The sequence below is a fragment of the Leiobunum rupestre genome, chromosome 6 (assembly GCF_980474605.1).
Source record: "Leiobunum rupestre chromosome 6, qqLeiRupe1.1.hap1, whole genome shotgun sequence".
In the NCBI taxonomy this organism is placed as follows: domain Eukaryota; kingdom Metazoa; phylum Arthropoda; class Arachnida; order Opiliones; family Sclerosomatidae; genus Leiobunum; species Leiobunum rupestre.
This window is the reverse complement of record NC_143389.1, coordinates 66,147,519-66,166,700: the sequence shown is the minus strand read 5'-3', so window position 1 is coordinate 66,166,700 and position 19,182 is coordinate 66,147,519. Positions and strand designations below refer to the sequence as shown.

The window sequence follows — 19,182 nt, the reverse complement described above, 5'->3', positions numbered from 1 at the left end:
ACATTGAGTTTTCAAGTTGTAAAGTCTTAGAATATTTCCTCCTGTCGAAATACGTTTTGACGTGTTGACAGATCCAATACTCCAAACTTTTCGTTACAAACGCAAAAGTGGAATTCTTTTACATCTTTCCATAGACATTTTCCTTCGAGTGTGGAAAAAGGCTGACTCTATCGATAATTTTACTCTTACATCCGAAATCACATAAAGCACGTGCTAGAAAACGCGTTGGGGGAAACGCTACTACGTTTACACACCTACACGTTTTCTCCATACTGGTTAAATGGGTTTTCCAACGAGTTCTTCGGTTTCCCCTTCCATAAAACCTTGTTGAGGGTAACGGTAATAGTAAGTGTAGGGAACTGTAGGCTCGAGTGGCATGAAGGGCTTGCCACCACCCTCCTACACTGTATAGCCGGCCACCTTAATTAATGGCATTAAAAGTCGCCAGATGACTTGGACCTAAGGTGGTGCCAAGGGTACTAGCTTAGCTTATTATTATTGTTAGTACTATCTCTATTCACAAATTATACTTTTTGGCAGTGAGAGCATTCAAATCCCGCTGACAGACCACAAAGAAATTAAAATTACCAGTTAAATATAAATCGTTGAAGAAAGCCAGAAATAGATTAATTGACTTTTAAATGAACCATGAAAAAAATTAACAAACGATCCAGCCAGCTATTCTTGGTACGGCTAGAGCTTTTGATCTCAAAAGTGAAAAAGCATTGCTTTGAAACTATAAATTTAAGAAAATCACAGCCGTTTATTTTATGACTTAACAATCTCCTTATTGTTTTTAGTAGAATTATATTTCTTAATTATAACATCGCTTTACTATTGTGACACTAATCCGATTTTTTAAGAAAATATAATTTTATAATATTTGTTTTCTGAAATTCTGATATTTTTCATTGTTCTCTTAAAACGTTTGTATTGCAGAATTGTGGGCTTAAAATTACATAAAAATCGCGGGTTTTTCGAAAACTATATATTGTAGCAGAAAGTAAAGTATAATTATTTGAAACGGTCGTTTATAAGAACTCACGAACTCTTAAAAAATTATGTAATTTAAATTAAAAAATATATAAGGGGGGGGGGGTCAAAATCAAATAGTAGCAACCCGGAAAAAAATCCTGGTGGCGCTACTGGTGATTTGCCAAAAGTATTCGTATAATTAAATTTTTTTAATAGGATTTGGGATACTCTTTTAACTTTAAAGGTAGGCCAAGTAATAACCCGGGTGCCGTCACTGCAAACTCAAGAATATAATCTTTAAAATAAACCTCTTTCGTTGTTTATTTGAAAAAAATAATATAACCGTTCGTGTAGTGAAATATTCCCGTTCTTGTAGCGGGCTTCAACTCTTCAGTAATGAACAAACCGCTTTGAGCGATTTCACTTCGTCTTTTTCTCCGCAACACGAGGTATTGAACGGGGCGAAGTTTCTTGTCCTAAACTATCCAAATAAATGGCGTACTTCGACGCGAAAAGTAACAACGATATACCGCTACCTAGCGTTCCAACTAGACCGTTGAGTATTTAAGAATGCCAGAGCTCGGACGTTTTGCTATTCCAAGTGGCCCGCGGGGTTTCCACCAGCAGCGAGACTCGTGTTTGCAAGTTCGCCCGTACGCCTTTTGAAAACTAAGCGTTCTCTCGATAACTAAAGCCTCGTGGATCAGACTTTTGCAAAAATGTAAGCCGACATTCGACGCTAACCTGTTGCACGCCACAATTTTTTTTTGTTATAATAATATTTCGAGGCGTAATTAAAATGTACCATTTCCTAAGTATAGCGTATTATATTGGAAAAATTATTTATTGGCCGACAAAGAATGACAAGGCCAAAAATATAAATACGCGAAAAAGTTTTCAACAAATTAAAAGTCTTCAACATTCATTGTTACCAAAAATTAATATATTCATTTCTACCACGAATATCAATATCTAACTGCATTAGGTAGGTCAAACATGGGTGGAGCTTCATTGTTGTAACGATGGTAACGAACCACGACCTAAAGCGATTTCGTTAGGCAACGTTTTGAAACTTTAATGGCCAAGGCTTAGTTCCGAAGTTCATTTTGCAAACGTTTCATACGCGGCTAGCCTCTTTTCGATAGAACTAATTGAATATATTAATATTGCACACCTTTGTTAGAGATTATTGACAAATTTCGTACTTGTAAAGGAATTATTCAAAGAACTACCTACAAGTCATTTTCTTCGCCGGCTAGCCCGTGAAATCCAGGAAACCTTTTGAGAGTGTTTTTCTACACCTCATTGGCTCAAAAAACGACTAGAAAGTTACCGCCCTTTTTTGACACAGAGTTTAAAAAGATTATGGTTAAAGTTAGATATTCATGGTAGAAATTAATACATTCATATTACCAGAAGTTTATAATATGAAGTAACCATCTATAAAATGAAGCAAGTATAGATTCCGTCCAATCGCAAATGTGCGCACCAGGCTTTTTCAATATGCCTTTTTTTTTCAATATGCAAAATACTTTATTTATAACTCCAAATGCAAAATATAAAATGGCAAATACTTTCTTCGTAACTCAAAATGCAAAATGCAAAATACTTTCTTTATAACTCAAATGCAAAATGTAAAATGCCAAATACTTTCTTCGTAACTCAAAATGCAAAATGCAAAATACTGCCTTTATAACTCAAAATGCAAAATGTAAAATGGCAAATACTTTCTTCGTAACTCAAAATGCAAAATGCAAAATACTTTCTTTATAACTCAAAATGCAAAATGTAAAATGCCAAATACTTTCTTCGTAACTTAAAATGCAAAATACTAAATGCATTTTGAAAATTGGTTTTTCTAAATGAAAAATGTGAAATGTGAAATGGTTTTTGCAGCTCAAATTAAAAATACAAAATGCATTTTAAAAATGGTTTTTCAATACGTAAAATGTTTTTACAAATGCAAAGTTAGTACTCCCCATGTTGGAGGCGTTTTAATTATGAAGTTACATTTTGACCTCGAATTTGAAATTTTGCGCGGTCGTAGGCCGAAAAAAATATTTTGTTTTTTATGAAACTATTTTTTATACGTAGAAATAGCTATACCCACAATTCCCAAGTGCAATTTATCACGTCAAAAGACGGGGATGGAAATTAGCTTTTATTTGACACGATTTTCTCATCATTTTAATATAAAACGCCCCCCGATTCTGAGCGCTATTTCGATAACTTCGGTTCATTTACTTCTGACATGACTGTATCATCTCTAATATCACGAAAATTTCTTGTATAAAACCTTAATTAAAGTCACCCATTCAGGGAGGCCGAATTTTTAAATTTAATGCACCCTTATTCAAAAGATAAAATTAATTGAAATTATAATTTGGCAAAAACGTTTCGTAATTATAAATATTAAAATGTAGTTTCGTCTAACACGCGGTAACCGAATTCACCGCCAAATAAATTGTTTTGAGCCTAGAACGTGCAGCTACTCCTTACATTAAATGAATTAATAACGGCCCTTATTAAGAGAGTTTAAGAGTAATGTTTTATTCAATACGCATTATAATCCAGTCCCATTTGAAGGACAGTTAAAACAGTTTATCTAACATGAATGAATGGTAAATTATTTCTAATTGTTTAAGTACGAATGATTTATTCATATTTGCTATATAAATAGATTCTGGATGTAATAATGGTTTACATTTCGGTCACCATGCGTCAAAGGGGAAGTAGAACATATAGAAAAGAATATCATTTCATCGAAACATGTTGTTCAAAATGTAATATTTTCCGAGTTTAGTTTATTTTTGAACTTGTTGGTACCTTATTAGAACAATTGGGAAACCCTTAATTTCAATGTCGTTATCCCCAAAGGGCCACCTGCTCAAAGGCATCAACGCTGAAGGTGGTGCCTTGGGTACTAACCTAACTTATTATTATTAGTAAAACAGAATCCATAAACTAACATTCAGCTCCAAAATTAAAACATTGTCCCAAATGAAAACAAAACAGTAATTTTCGATACATAATGATAAATTAGTGAAGGAGAACGTACTTATCAACGATTATTGTTTGTTGAAGGAAAATCAATTCGAAAAAAAAAAAACATTTTGCGCTATTGAAATGAAACAAAATATAAACGGTTATTATAAACAGTATAAATGTAAAATCGAAGATAATACATCATTATCGTAAAGTCGTCGGCAGCCACATGTTGCTACGCAACTTTTAAGATGACTAGTTATGAACGCTAAGAGAGCGAAATATTAACTACGATAGTTAATGTTTTTATCTTTGGAAAAAATAATTAATAAAAATTGAAAAAAATAAAATATAAAATTAGTTAATAAAAATTGAAAAAATAAAATATAAAATTAATTAATAAAAATTGATAAAATAAAATATAAAATTAATTAATAAAAATTGAAAAAAAAAATATAAAGTTAATTAATAAAAAATTAAAAAATTAAATATAAAATTAATTAATAAAAATTGAAAAAAATAAAATATAAAATTAATTAATAAAAATTGAAAAAAAAATATAAAATTAATTAATAAAAATATAAAAATAAAATATAAAATTAATTATAAAAAATTTAAAAAACAAAATATAAAATTAATTAATAAAAATATTTAATATATTAAAATATATAAATTTATATTACTAAAATATTCTAGATATGTCGAACTAATAAGCAAGTTTTTAATAATTTCAGACATTTGCAATTATAGTACAGCGATTATGGGATACGTTTTTGGTCGGTTCGTTAAAATACTTGTAAAAATTGTCTTTTAGGGTTACACTAACGAAGTAAATGTTCCGTTTAATTGTATAATTACTCAATTACGCGAAAAATAATAAGGGCTTCCGAATGGAAGACGTGTTAGTTCTTGCTAGGGATAACTCATTAGGCCTTGGTTGTTGAGGCGGAGGGTAAAATTGGCCAGGCAAATTTCCAGTTGTATTTTTATTCATTTAGAATTAATTACAATTTTAGTGGAGTCGAATATAATTCAGTTTAATCAAAATTAAAATGCTATGAATTCAAAAATAAAATAAAATAATATTTCAGTACCAAAAATAAATATACAAATCTATTATTTCAAAATAAAATATAAAAAATCACCAAACACAGCACGAAACTTAAGTAAACAAACAATTTAAACAAACAAGTCCCTGACACAAAATCACAATGTGTTTTTGCATATTAGCCCGATTTAACTTAAAAACGATTTTCAGCGAGAATATTTTAAATATTTCTCGTAAAACATTCGTAAATCCGTATTGACCCTGAGAACTCGGCTAGCAGTGAAAGATTTCTTTCTAAATGGTTGGTGGCCTTAAACTAATTTGAGTGTGTAAGTTTGATGAAATGAGCCAACTTGAGCCCTTTTCTCTTCAGCTACCGCGTAAATATTTTGGAATATTTTTAGCCCCTGGCTGCGGGCCAAAGGTTGATACGCATCGCGCTCCCGTACGCCGATGCTAGAATATATGAATATATTGATCAACGCTATTGTCGATATCATTAGCCGTGGACCGCCGCTATAACGTATACATTCGTATAAGTGATAAATGATATCAATATTACATACGGAGAGATAAAGGGCTTTGTCTGAACCAACATTTCGCTTATGGCAATTCCCCTTTGGCCACAAATATACACGAAGAATATCGGCTTTTTTTAAGCCTTTCCCTAAGCCTACCCACTTCTGCTTCCTACAAGTGTTAAGGCTGAAGGTTTAGGGAGATTGAGCCGGTGTAATACAACCAATACGAAAAACCAACAAAGATTTCAAATATATTAAATTCTTGTACGAAAATTTTTGAATTTTATAATGAATTATTTTCCCCAAAGAGTATTTGCCATTTTGAATTATATACTGAAAGTTTTCAAAGTTTAAGAGGTTTTCCCCTTCCATAAAAACTTGTTGAGGTTAACGGTAATAGTGAGTGTAGGGAGCTGTTAGCTCGCGTGGCAGGAAGGGCTTGCCACCTGAATTAATGGCTTTAAAAGTCGCTGGATGACTTAGGCCTAAGGTAGTGCCTTTTGTATTAGCCTAGCTGATTATTATTATTATTTATTGTTATTATTATTATTATTAATTTAATTTTTCACCTCAAATTTTAAAGTGAGTTAGTAATTTATAAATAGACAATAATAGACTAGTTAATGAAGGTTCTGCTTGGGAACATTCATCTGGAAATTTTATGCGATTATCATTTATTTATTATTAGATTGAAATGTAACTAGTGTTGATAAGCAAGCGATTGGTTTTACGTTTGGCGCTTCAAAAAGTGCTGCCAAAACTATCAAGATAAAATCTATCAGTCTTCTAAAAATAAAAATGACATTTCATATCTTGAATTTTACTGTAGGGATTAAAACTTCGATTCTGAAAGTGTGTGGGTAACATTTTATGTTACCTCAAAATAGAAAACATTATGATGTAGGGGAAGTCTATCTTTACAAGATAAAGGGAAGAAATTTTTAAACATCGAATTGATATTGTATTTGATATAAATCATATGTTTGTTAATGTAGAAAAAATTAATAAATCCTTTTTCCAATGAATATTTTCTATTTTATTTCATACTTTGAGAAGGAAATATTTTACCAATCACTGAGGGATTGACAAAGAAAAAATAATTCGTATACTCAAACTTACAAACTCAACGCGAAATAGGCGTTGTTTCTTAGCCTCTGCATTGTTTGCGCCAATATTTATTGCTACTGTTTTAGCGGGCCATCTGAAAGGATTGTCAATATGGAATAAGAACCACGATGTACATAGATCTATTTCCGTCACAGAATAGAAGTAGTTGACGTACGTATCCTAAATATACACAACGCCCCCACATCGTGGACATTTCAGAAGTTTACGGCATTCTTTTTTGATGGTGCTGGACATTACGGCCGAATACGCCAGCGAGGAAAGCCAACTTTATCGATAAAACTGGCAAGCGTTTTTTTTTGCATTTGCCGCGACTTTACGAACTAAATTACGCGGAATATGGCGGTGGCTATGGCGCGCTGGGAAAAAAGCAGTCAACAGCTGCATCCATTCGGTCCTGTTAGGCAAAGTGCCGGCACCCGCTGGTTTACCTGTAAGGGCTCGCGTGCTGCCATTCTGTCGCGAAAATCTGATCAAAAAGACGAAAAAGTCTTTTGCATATTGGCAATATTTCAACGCGAAGCTGCCCCTTTTTTGTTTTTCTTACTGAGATTTAGATGACTTTCGAAGTGTCTAAAGCCTCTTCAACCACTGCAAGATTTTCCTTAATCCGAAAAAAATAATAAAAATGACACTTTTAGACGTTAAAGTTTTAAAGCGAACAGCGGTATCGAAAACGGAAGCCTTACCATTCCCGCCAATTCCCGTTGAAATAATATCCTTTCACTCATATTTCCGTTTAATTATTCAAATTCCATTCCCAAACCCAATTCAAAATTTTGCCACAATGGGGAAATCCATTCCCGACTTTTCCCGAACTTAAAATAACCTTATCCAATCCCTAACCGAAAGCAACATATCAATATCCATAACCGATGAATTCCCAGAGTTACCGTTTTTTATCATATATTCTTATATCTTATCGCAATCTTCCTATATCTTATCGCAATCTTCCTATATCTTAGCGCAATCTTCCTATATCTTATCGCAATCTTCCTATATCTTAGCGCACTCTTCCTATATCTTAGCGCACTCTTCCTATATCTTAGCGCACTCTTCCTATATCTTAGCGCACTCTTCCTATATCTTAGCGCACTCTTCCTATATCTTAGCGCACTCTTCCTATATCTTAGCGCACTCTTCCTATATCTTAGCGCACTCTTCCTATATCTTAGCGCACTCTTCCTATATCTTAGCGCACTCTTCCTATATCTTAGCGCACTCTTCCTATATCTTAGCGCACTCTTCCTATATCTTAGCGCACTCTTCCTATATCTTAGCGCACTCTTCCTATATCTTAGCGCAATCTTCCTATATCTTAGCGCACTCTTCTTATATCTTAGCGCACTCTTCCTATATCTTATCGCAATCTTCCTATATCTTAGCGCACTCTTCCTATATCTTAGCGCACTCTTCCTATATCTTAGCGCACTCTTCCTATATCTTAGCGCACTCTTCCTATATCTTAGCGCACTCTTCCTATATCTTAGCGCACTCTTCCTATATCTTAGCGCACTCTTCCTATATCTTAGCGCAATCTTCCTATATCTTAGCGCAATCTTCCTATATCTTAGCGCACTCTTCCTATATCTTAGCGCTCTCTTCCTATATCTTAGCGCTCTCTTCCTATATCTTAGCGCACTCTTCCTATATCTTAGCGCAATCTTCCTATATCTTAGCGCAATCTTCCTATATCTTAGCGCACTCTTCCTATATCTTAGCGCACTCTTCCTATATCTTAGCGCACTCTTCCTATATCTTAGCGCACTCTTCCTATATCTTAGCGCAATCTTCCTATATCTTAGCGCAATCTTCCTATATCTTAGCGCAATCTTCCTATATCTTAGCGCAATCTTCCTATATCTTAGCGCAATCTTCCTATATCTTAGCGCACTCTTCCTATATCTTAGCGCACTCTTCCTATATCTTAGCGCACTCTTCCTATATCTTAGCGCACTCTTCCTATATCTTAGCGCACTCTTCCTATATCTTAGCGCACTCTTCCTATATCTTAGCGCACTCTTCCTATATCTTAGCGCACTCTTCCTATATCTTAGCGCACTCTTCCTATATCTTAGCGCAATCTTCCTATATCTTAGCGCACTCTTCTTATATCTTAGCGCACTCTTCCTATATCTTATCGCAATCTTCCTATATCTTAGCGCAATCTTCCTATATCTTAGCGCAATCTTCCTATATCTTAGCGCACTCTTCCTATATCTTAGCGCACTCTTCCTATATCTTAGCGCAATCTTCCTATATCTTAGCGCAATCTTCCTATATCTTAGCGCAATCTTCCTATATCTTAGCGCACTCTTCTTATATCTTAGCGCACTCTTCTTATATCTTAGCGCACTCTTCCTATATCTTATCGCAATCTTCCTATATCTTAGCGCAATCTTCCTATATCTTAGCGCAATCTTCCTATATCTTAGCGCACTCTTCCTATATCTTAGCGCACTCTTCCTATATCTTAGCGCACTCTTCCTATATCTTAGCGCAATCTTCCTATATCTTAGCGCAATCTTCCTATATCTTAGCGCAATCTTCCTATATCTTAGCGCAATCTTCCTATATCTTAGCGCACTCTTCCTATATCTTAGCGCTCTCTTCCTATATCTTAGCGCTCTCTTCCTATATCTTAGCGCACTCTTCCTATATCTTAGCGCACTCTTCCTATATCTTAGCGCAATCTTCCTATATCTTAGCGCAATCTTCCTATATCTTAGCGCACTCTTCCTATATCTTAGCGCACTCTTCCTATATCTTAGCGCACTCTTCCTATATCTTAGCGCACTCTTCCTATATCTTAGCGCAATCTTCCTATATCTTAGCGCAATCTTCCTATATCTTAGCGCAATCTTCCTATATCTTAGCGCAATCTTCCTATATATTAATGCAATCTTCCTATATCTTAGCACACTCTTCCTATATCTTAGCACACTCTTCCTATATCTTAGCACACTCTTCCTATATCTTAGCGCACTCTTCCTATATATAAGAGCAATCTTCCTATATCTTTGAGCAATCTTCCTATATATTAGAGCAATCTTCTTATATCTTAGAGCAATCTTCTTATATCTTAGAGCAATCTTCCTATATCTTAGAGCAATCTTGTTATATATTAGAGCAATCTTGTTATATATTAGAGCAATCTTGTTATATATTAGAGCAATCTTCTTATATCTCAGAGCAATCTTCTTATATATTAGAGCAATCTTCTTATATCTTAGACCCATAAGCAACTAAGTTCTTATGTAGGTGTTGAACTTTTTATTTATTTAAGAAGAAATGATGACGAAGGGGAAACTAATGGCGTTTTCCTTTCGTACTCTGATTGCTCACAGATCACTTCGATTCCAGTGACATGTTCCATTTATGGGAGAAATTCGAGGGTTCCTTATTTCTGCCTCAGCTCGAGATACGCTTCTATCTGATCTTTTTTCGAAGACAGATTTCGGATACGGCTTTCGAAATACGAGGTAGTCATTGGCTAAAGAAATGGTATTGATCAAATATGGCCACCGCAGCGTGATCGAACTGTCGCGAAACAATAATAATAATAAAAATAATCAGCTAGGCTAATACCCAAGGCACCACCTTAGGCCTAAGTCATCAAGCTACTTTTTAAAGCCATTAATTCAGGTGGCTGGTTAACAATGCGTAGGAGGGTGGCGGCAAGCCCTACATGCCACGCGAGCCAACAGCTCCCTACACTTACTATTGCCGTTAACTTGAGACATTGATGTGTTCTAAATCAAAACGCCACAAGAAATCGAATGCGGGAATTTGTCCTCAGTGTGATAAAATAGTTAAGGGAAATGAAGTTACAGATATTATTATCACTCGACGGTTTCCGCCTGACGAAATGTTTTTTTGTAGCCGCCACAATTTTCTGAAATACAATATTACCTAAGAGGGATCTTTTCTGTTGGCTCGCGTGACACGACAAGCTTTCCACCACCGCTCACGCACTATAACCCAGCCAGCTGGAATAATGTCATTAAGTCGTTTAGAGACTATGGCCTGTCACGGTGTATTGGGTATTATCCAAGCTCATTACTATGATTCTGATGATAAGGAATGGCGAATCCCACACTGTTAGAAATAAAGGTCTCATTTTAGACCTCTAACGTGCTTAAAGAAAATTCCAATATTTAAGACCATTCAGGGTATTGCCGCAGAACATATTTAAACCTTCTGCTCTTCAAATTGAGTCCTTTCGTGGAGTGTTTAAGTACTTACTTATTTTACACTTGTTTATATGTTTTACTTATTTTACACTTGTTTATATGTTTTACTTATTTTACACTTGTTTATATGTTTTACTTATTTTACACTTGTTTATATGTTTTACTTATTTTACACCTGTTTATATGTTTTACTTATTTTACACTTGTTTATATGTTTTACTTATTTTACACTTGTTTATATGTTTTACTTATTTTACACTTGTTTATATGTTTTACTTATTTTACACTTGTTTATATGCTTTACTTCATAAACAGTAAGATGTTTTACTTCATAAACAGTAAGATGTTAGACCTATAAAACTATTTTCATTCCTTTATAGGCCCTTATTTATTTAAAATTTTAGTTTAATTATTCAATACGACTCAATATATTAACCATTAACATGGCCAGATTAATCTGGTTTTCGGCCGGGGCAATAGCCCCATAAGCGTCCCTAAATTCGCCGCACCCCGGGGAGGGGAAGGTGCAAAACGCTAAATATAATTTGAGTATTTCATTATCTGATACAGATATAACAAATATTCCTCAGTGCCCCTATTTGGGTACGGATAGTTGGCCGACTTAATCAATATCCCCTCTATTTAAAATCTGTAATCAAACATTTACAGATTTAAATTTTACTAAATATTCCAGGTAATTGGAAGTTCTTCGCTTTGTATTATTTTAAAGAAAATATTCAAAAAGAAAATAACGTATTATTCAAATACTAGTCTCGAAATTGACTCGTATTTTTTTCTTCGTTTAAGGGAATTAAATTTGTATACAAAATGACTAAATGTAAGAACATAACTTTATTTTTTCCCATTCAATACCCCAAAATGAATTGTATTAAACATGAAAGAGTAAAATGGGTCTAAAATTAATTATTAGACCATTTTTAGTACCTAAATGGTTCGAAATAAATTATAAGTCCAATTTTAGTCGTTTTATAAACCTTTATTTTTAACAGTGTACTATGGGTTCATTGGTAGGCTGAAGGTGTTATAATAGAATATTAATTTATCTTAAAACAATCTAAAAGTTTTTGTTTAATCGTAATTATGGTTCTCACGCAATTCTGTGTGCTTACTACATTTCCGAAAATCAGTGAAACGTCAAATTTGACGAACTGTAAAGAGAAACTGGAGAAAGGTCACGCCCCTTGCGATTAGGCCGGGGAAAGTATGAGTCTCGTGGAAGCGAAGACCTTTGGGTAAGCCCGTGGGGCTAAATCTCTCTTATTTGTCCCGGGTTCGGATAGTTTGCTTTATCTATCCTAATTGAAACAATGGCAGCTGGCGCCCAAAAATCACCAACGCACTTTCGTTATAAAGAAAATAAAACCAGGCGAACAGTTTACGCCTTATATACACCAACGAAAGTTGTATAAACGAAGTTTAATTTTTGTTATTTTTTTCAACCTCAAGGGACCAAGGTTGAAAGATCTACGGAACGTTTCAATGAGATGCAATATCCTACACGACCAACAATTACTTTCCTTAGATTTAAATTTACAAATGGAAGGGTCGTCTTGCACTCGAAAGTAGGCTGAATTCAAAGCATCCTCCATTTTTTTCAAAATTGTCGTTGTTTTAATTTTTTCGTTACAGCTTCACAGAAAGGTTTAAGTTCAATTCGTTTCACCAAAAATAAATAGCATTTATACGAAACGTATCTGACTAAGCCCCGCGGTTTGGCTTTTACAATGGCGGATGTGATATTACCCATGAAATGTACTATGAATAATTATGAATGAAAAAGTTAGAAATCGTTCCTTTAGTAAAATAATATACAATAGATTCACGCTGCTAACCTACCCATAATTAACGTTGCTCTATAGACAAATTTTATTAATTTCAAATCGATTTAGACCCAATTTTGGTACTAAACGGTTAGTAATTTTTCATTGATAAAAAATTCTATAACAACCCAAAGTAATTTTGAAACCAAAATTCTGTAGCAACCCATAGTAATTTTGAAACCAAAATTCTGTAGCAACCCAAAGTAATTTTGAAACCAAAAATTCTATAGGAACCCAAAGTAATTTTGAAACCAAAATTCTGTAGCAACCCAAAGTAATTTTTAAACCAAAACTCTATACCAACCCAAAGTAATTTTAAAACCAAAAATTCTATAGTAACCCAAAGTAATTTTTAAACCAAAAGTTCTATAGCTACCCAAAGAAATTTTTAAACCAAAATTCTATAGCAACCCAAAGTAATTTCGAAACCAAAAATTCTATAGCAACCCAAAGTAATTTTGAAACCAATAATTCTATAGCAACCCAATATAATTTTGAAACCAAAACTTCTTTCATAGAGAAATTTAATTTAACCTAACCTTAAGGCTGGTTTTCACTAGGGCCAAAACGCCACAACGGTGAGAGTCGACCCAAAAATATTGCATTAAGCCTAACGGAAATTTTTCGCGTCGACGTTCAGCCTCGTGGCGTTTTTCCCCTAATGAAACCCAGCCTTTAACCAAATTTAAATTAATCTACAAAACATTAAAAACTAGGCCTTTGCAAGCCTGACCTCCAACTGTAATTTAACCAATCAGCAGTCTTTAAAAAAATTAATAAGAAACGATGGAATGACAACATATGGAGCTATAGCTGTAACGAACTGTTTCTTAAGCTTGTTTTCCACTAGCGCGCTTCATATTGTTATTTTCTTTACATAATAACATTATGACGCGCGCTAGTGGAAAACAAGCTTCACGCGCTGTAATCTTGCGCAACGGATTATTTCTAGCTTTATCGACTGGGAAAATATTACACATTAACGTATCCTATTTTCGCAGTGACGCCTACCAAATATCGAAACAGCGCCCCTCCGTAGCGACATTGTGAACTATACTTCCCGGAATGTAATACCTTTTGTAGCTTATTTGGCATTTGAAGTCAAGGCTTAGCGAAATTAAATTTAAAAAAATTAAAATAGTTTCTTTTGGAATTAATAATGCATTATTGATAAATTACTCGCTAAATGTGTTTCGCGCAGAATTTATCAAGATCATCTCCTGAGTTTAATGAATAAAAATGCAAAAAGTGTCATACTTGTGGGCATTATGTGATTTATGATCATACGCGTGTCTCATGGTGAAAGTCAGTCTCCGTCTTAAATCTTTGGACACGGTACCGAGAATAAAATTGAAGAGGTCTGACTAGAAAATCGACGAAAAGAGCAAAGGTCGCCTTGCCGAGTAGCCGAGCTGCGGGGGATTTGGGGCTATCCATTGACCAGTTATCCAGAGTCTTCGGCGATGTGGTAGGTCTGATGGGAGGGAACCAATAATACGGAAACCGCTCTATAGTTAATTTTAAAATAACGGAAAAATCTCGATTTTAGACAAACGTTAATGCTAGTCGTCCTAAGTTCCATAAAATTTCCTTTTTCAAATACTTAATTTACTTCTTTAAGTAAATTAAATCTTAAATAAAATTAAATCTCTATATGCACTGAACAATTGATCCAATAGGCTCTGTCTTAAGCTTGTTTTCCACTAGCGCGCGTCACAATGTTATTTCATAATGTTATTTTCTTTACGCGCGTACAAAACGTTTGAACGTTTCAAAGCTGAGAAACGCGTCGTTGCGCGCGCCAGTGGAAAACAAGCATTAGTCTCAAATGTACATATCCAAGTTCATATTTAAGCTCGATATCAGTCCCAAAGCAAAGCCATTTCGGTCATGGTAAAAATAGCAAGGTTTCAAAAAATCCGAGATAAGCTGTAGTAAAATCGATCAAGCATAGTACGGAAATTCTGTTTTAAATAATATTCTTTTTTTTAAGGAAGTTCGTGTAAGGGAAAAGTCCAGAAAGTTATAATTAACAAAAAAAACTGTACTAAAAATTAGCCTTTAAACTGGCTCTGTTCGAGAACTGATATCAACGTTTTGCATTTAACAGTTTATGGCTCAATAACTCGTGGAGATGTTCGGCGAGCAGGTCTGACTTGTGACCTTTGGCGTCATTTTTGAAAGGTTCGTTCATCTTGGTTTCACAGTTTTGCGCTAAATATTGAAGATACTCTTCTCAATAACGAAATTTCTATATTTGCTTATTATTATTATTTTATGATCAACACGAAATCGAAGTGTAAAATCCACCGAAACTATTCGTCCTTGTTTTGAAAAGTACCACATCGATTAGATTTCTTGGACGCAAAATGGCAGATTTTAGCATTTCGCCTTTACCAAAGTTTGTTCGCTTTTTATACGCGTTCAAAATAATAGTTTGAGCTATTTCAAAACCACTAAAGGTTAAGAAAGATTGTTAATTTTAATTTAAGCCCGAATTTCTTTACCTGAATTTTCTCAAACGGAAACTATACCAAAATTAACGTTAAGCCTTGCCTGTAATTACACTGACATTTTGTAAAAATGAAATGTACCGAGTGTTCTTGATACAACGTGTAACAAGAGCGTTCACTAATTAATTCTGTTGGCAGAAGAGCGGTGGGCCGAAATAAAGAATAATATATCCGGTATAGTAGTTGGCGGCCATATTTTAGCGTAATTTTTAATTAAAGCAGAAAATGTAAAACAAATGCATATAAATATACTACATTATTTTTTAAATATTTACTTAATGAAGTCAATTGATGATTATAAATTATAAAGGAGTCTTATTATCTCAATAATCGACCAAGTGCTCGAACACCTCAATTTCGAGGCTGCTTATTTATTTGGCAAAATCAAGTATAGCTTTTATATTTATCTGGATAAACGAAATCCGGATGATTGCCAACCCGAGTATTGGCGTCGTCGGAAGTGTCAAGTGATTAGATTGGAAATTCTGTTTTAGATGAGAGATAATTGGTCCATGAAAGTTCTATGCCGTATGAATTACTGATTATATTTTTTCTTTCGTTAATAACGAAGGTTACATATTTTTGAACGGCGATGCCAAATGAATTATTGATTAGATTTCGTGGTAGAGCTATAACGAAGGCTAAAGATTTGAAAGTGTTGATAAATCTTCCCTCATTTTCAAGAATCACCTGCACTTTATATTATAAACGGTACAGGAACTTTTACGTTAGCACTTGGATCATATTAAAAACGGAAAAGTAATTGCCATTGTTAATTGTGGAAATTGGGCGCGTTTAAAGAGAGCGTGTTTTTAGTATAAGTAACGTTTTTACTCCGTCTTTGACGTCCAGTTTGATTAGTACAATCTTCTCTAGGCGAAATATCACGAATTTACGACAAACATTCACGATGAAAAAGCCGATTGTATTTTTAACGACTCTGAAACATTCAAAGAAATTTAATGTATCGGTCCACCCACCAAATAATTACATTACAATCAATTTAAACATTTGTTATCTCTGTAAGATTGAAATAAAGAGTAAAATGTTCAATGCGTACATGTAGAAGTAATATCAGAAACATGAACACATAAATGAAGAAACCTCATTATGACCAATATGAATTTCGACGCGATCATACAAATTCCTTACGAGCAGAAAAGCTCAACACATAAATACATATGCCTTATGACGATAAAATGATTAAACCAAATTATGATAAATATACATTTCAACTCTTTAATTCAAATTCCTTATGAGCAGTCAAGTTAAACAGGTACATGCAAATGCCTTATGCGCGGTATGAAGTTCAAATCGTAGGTTTTGGAAGCCTTACGCTCACTCTTAAGTTTGTAAATAAACCTTTATTTAAATATTTACGCGCATCACTATAAATAATTATAAGAATATTTTTTTAAATAACGTAATTTGGAAATATTTAAAACGTCTCGAAACGTCAGTTCAAGCCATTTATTGTATTATTTCCGAACGCAATTAGAAACGAATTTATTGTCCGCACGTTTTGAACATTGTCTTAAATTCCTCAGCGTAGAAACTAATTGCAAAATGACGACGGAAATAATTCCCCGCGCCATCTCACGGAAAGCAGGCGCGTTACCAGCTCCATTAAGAAGGGCCTTCTATTCGGGCCATCCCCTAATTTAGGCATTTGGCGGGATTCCGATGGCTCTGCCACGAATGAAATTCAGATAAGCGAATCCATTTATCAATTATTGGACGCGCTTCTGGGGAATCTACTTTCCTCAACAAAACTATTTGAGACGCTTTCGAAATGTCCGAACTTCGCCGGAGAACGGGACCAAAGTCGGAACGACGCCAGACGAACACACATTTTCACCTAATTTCCACGGATAAATACGCAATTAATATTTTCTTAAATGAACACCGATGTGTTGGTTATTTAATATAGATCATTTATTTTCGCTTATATTTATAGCGATAATGTATTTTTTCTACTTAAGGAATATGGCTATCTTGACCACCTTGGAATTCGTAAATAATTTAAATAGGTTAAGCCAGGTTTGGAATTAATTACTTGATTATATTACTATATTTCAAAATTATGATTTTTTTTTCATATTTGATTAAGTTTTAAAATGTAAATCGAAAGCAAGATTATATATATCGTAGAAAAGACTAAATTATTTTAGCTTAAAATTTTAATTTTTAAAATGATCATTTTTCGTATTATTACTCGTTTGGAAATTAATCTAAAATTTATTAAATTTTAAAATTTCTGAAATTCGGAGCTGTAAGCCATATTTTATAGGATAATCGTTTTTAACTTTCATCAAATAACATTGATGGCGTTACACTAAGCGTAATAATTAGATATCAGTCTCAAGAAAATATATATCAGTCTCAAGAAAATATATATCAGTCTCAAGAAAATATATATCAGTCTCAAGAAAAAAGATATCAGTCTCAAGAAAATAGATATCAGTCTCAAGAAAATAGATATCAGTCTCAAGAAAATATATATCAGTCTCAAGAAAATAGATATCAGTCTCAAGAAAATAGATATCAGTCTCAAGAAAATAGATATCAGTCTCAAGAAAATAGATATCAGTCTCAAGAAAATAGATATCAGTCTCAAAAAGTCATTGTTTGCGCTTTCCATTTAAAGTTAATAACGTTATAATTTTATTTAAAAATTATCATTCAATTTTTTTGATTTATTATATGACGGAATCACGTAGCAATATTATTTTCACATTGTATTTTTCTGACTTTATTGCTAATTTATGAAAATTTACGATACAAATTGATCGCCTAAAATTTGCATTTTTAATAATTTAAAATTTTAACGAAATAATAAATTGGTATGATAAATTTTAATTTTACGGAATTAATTTTGAAATTAGGATTATGTCTTTGATATAACTTTTTTTTGGCCATGATAATAGTCCTTAAACAGAAATCCTAGTTTGCAAAATTGGGCAAGAGTAACATGACATAAATGCAAAGTGGACTCCGCGGTGGGACAATTTATATTAAAATATTCGACCAACAGGGGGCTCTACTCTTTGTTAATATTCACCCCAACAGGCGACGGCTCCCCCTTAAGACTCTATATTATTAGATCTAATCTACGCGACTGGCAAGTTGATTGATGGTCGAGGTGGCTCGATTCCGGCCGTTGTTGCATTTTGAGCCAAAGGATTATTCAATTTTCAACGTTTAACGCACCAGCACAAAAAAAAACCACGCGAATCATTTGAGAAAACAAAAATATGGATTTTTTCGTGTAACGCGTCGAAAACGAATTCTCAATAGTACGTGAAAACTTAAAAGAAGTTCAAACCAGTAGTGGCGGAGTTTAAATATAGATCTATCAACGGTTTTCACCCCCAAAACAGTGACGCGCTAATACAAAAGCCTGCCAAAAGGTCGCGAGACGAAACAATCCGCGACGTACGGTGAAAAAAACTTCGAGAAAAGTTATTTAGTTAAAGTGGAAAAGTTTTTAGCCTTACCTGATTGCGAGGATAATTCGAAGAAGATACTTAATAATTGGCACAATCTTGTCGATTTTTGGCGGTATTCGGTCGACTCAACTTTCGCGGCGAGAAACTTTTAAAGAGTTCGGAAAGATATATAAATGTCGCGAGGCGCCGCGTCCCTCGCTCAATAGAAGATATTTTTAGGATTTAATCCAAACCCGACTCCAAAAATTCAACAAGCGCTGGAGGAGTCGCACTTGATCCCAGCTCACGGAATGTCTGCCCAGAATATCCAGCTATTCTTCAGTCAGAAGAACTCTCTCTCTCTCTGGCTGGCTGGCTCTCTTAAGTTACGTTCGCAGCGCCCTCCGAAGGAAACGAGCGCGAACGCTTTCCACAGACATTTATAGATCCGGCAGCGCGGGCCCGCGCGAGGATCCGCGGATCCGAAATAGGTTGGCGAAGGTATATAATCTCGGGGCCATATATCGGCGGTGAATAAATCTCGCTTGGCTAG

At 34.2% G+C, this 19,182-nt stretch overlaps 1 protein-coding gene across 4 annotated transcripts in view; it reads right to left on the bottom strand.

Moving 5' to 3' along the window:
- The window catches only part of Proc-R (Proctolin receptor), a 145,913-nt gene extending 126,975 nt beyond the window's left edge, over positions 1-18,938 (bottom strand). For all 4 annotated transcript variants that reach the window (XM_090176986.1, XM_090176988.1, XM_090176987.1 and 1 more), the window contains exon 1: positions 18,699-18,938. The gene's annotated coding sequence lies outside the window, so the exon portion shown is untranslated. The remainder of the gene's footprint in view (positions 1-18,698) is intronic.
- Between the last annotated feature and the right edge of the window lie 244 nt (positions 18,939-19,182).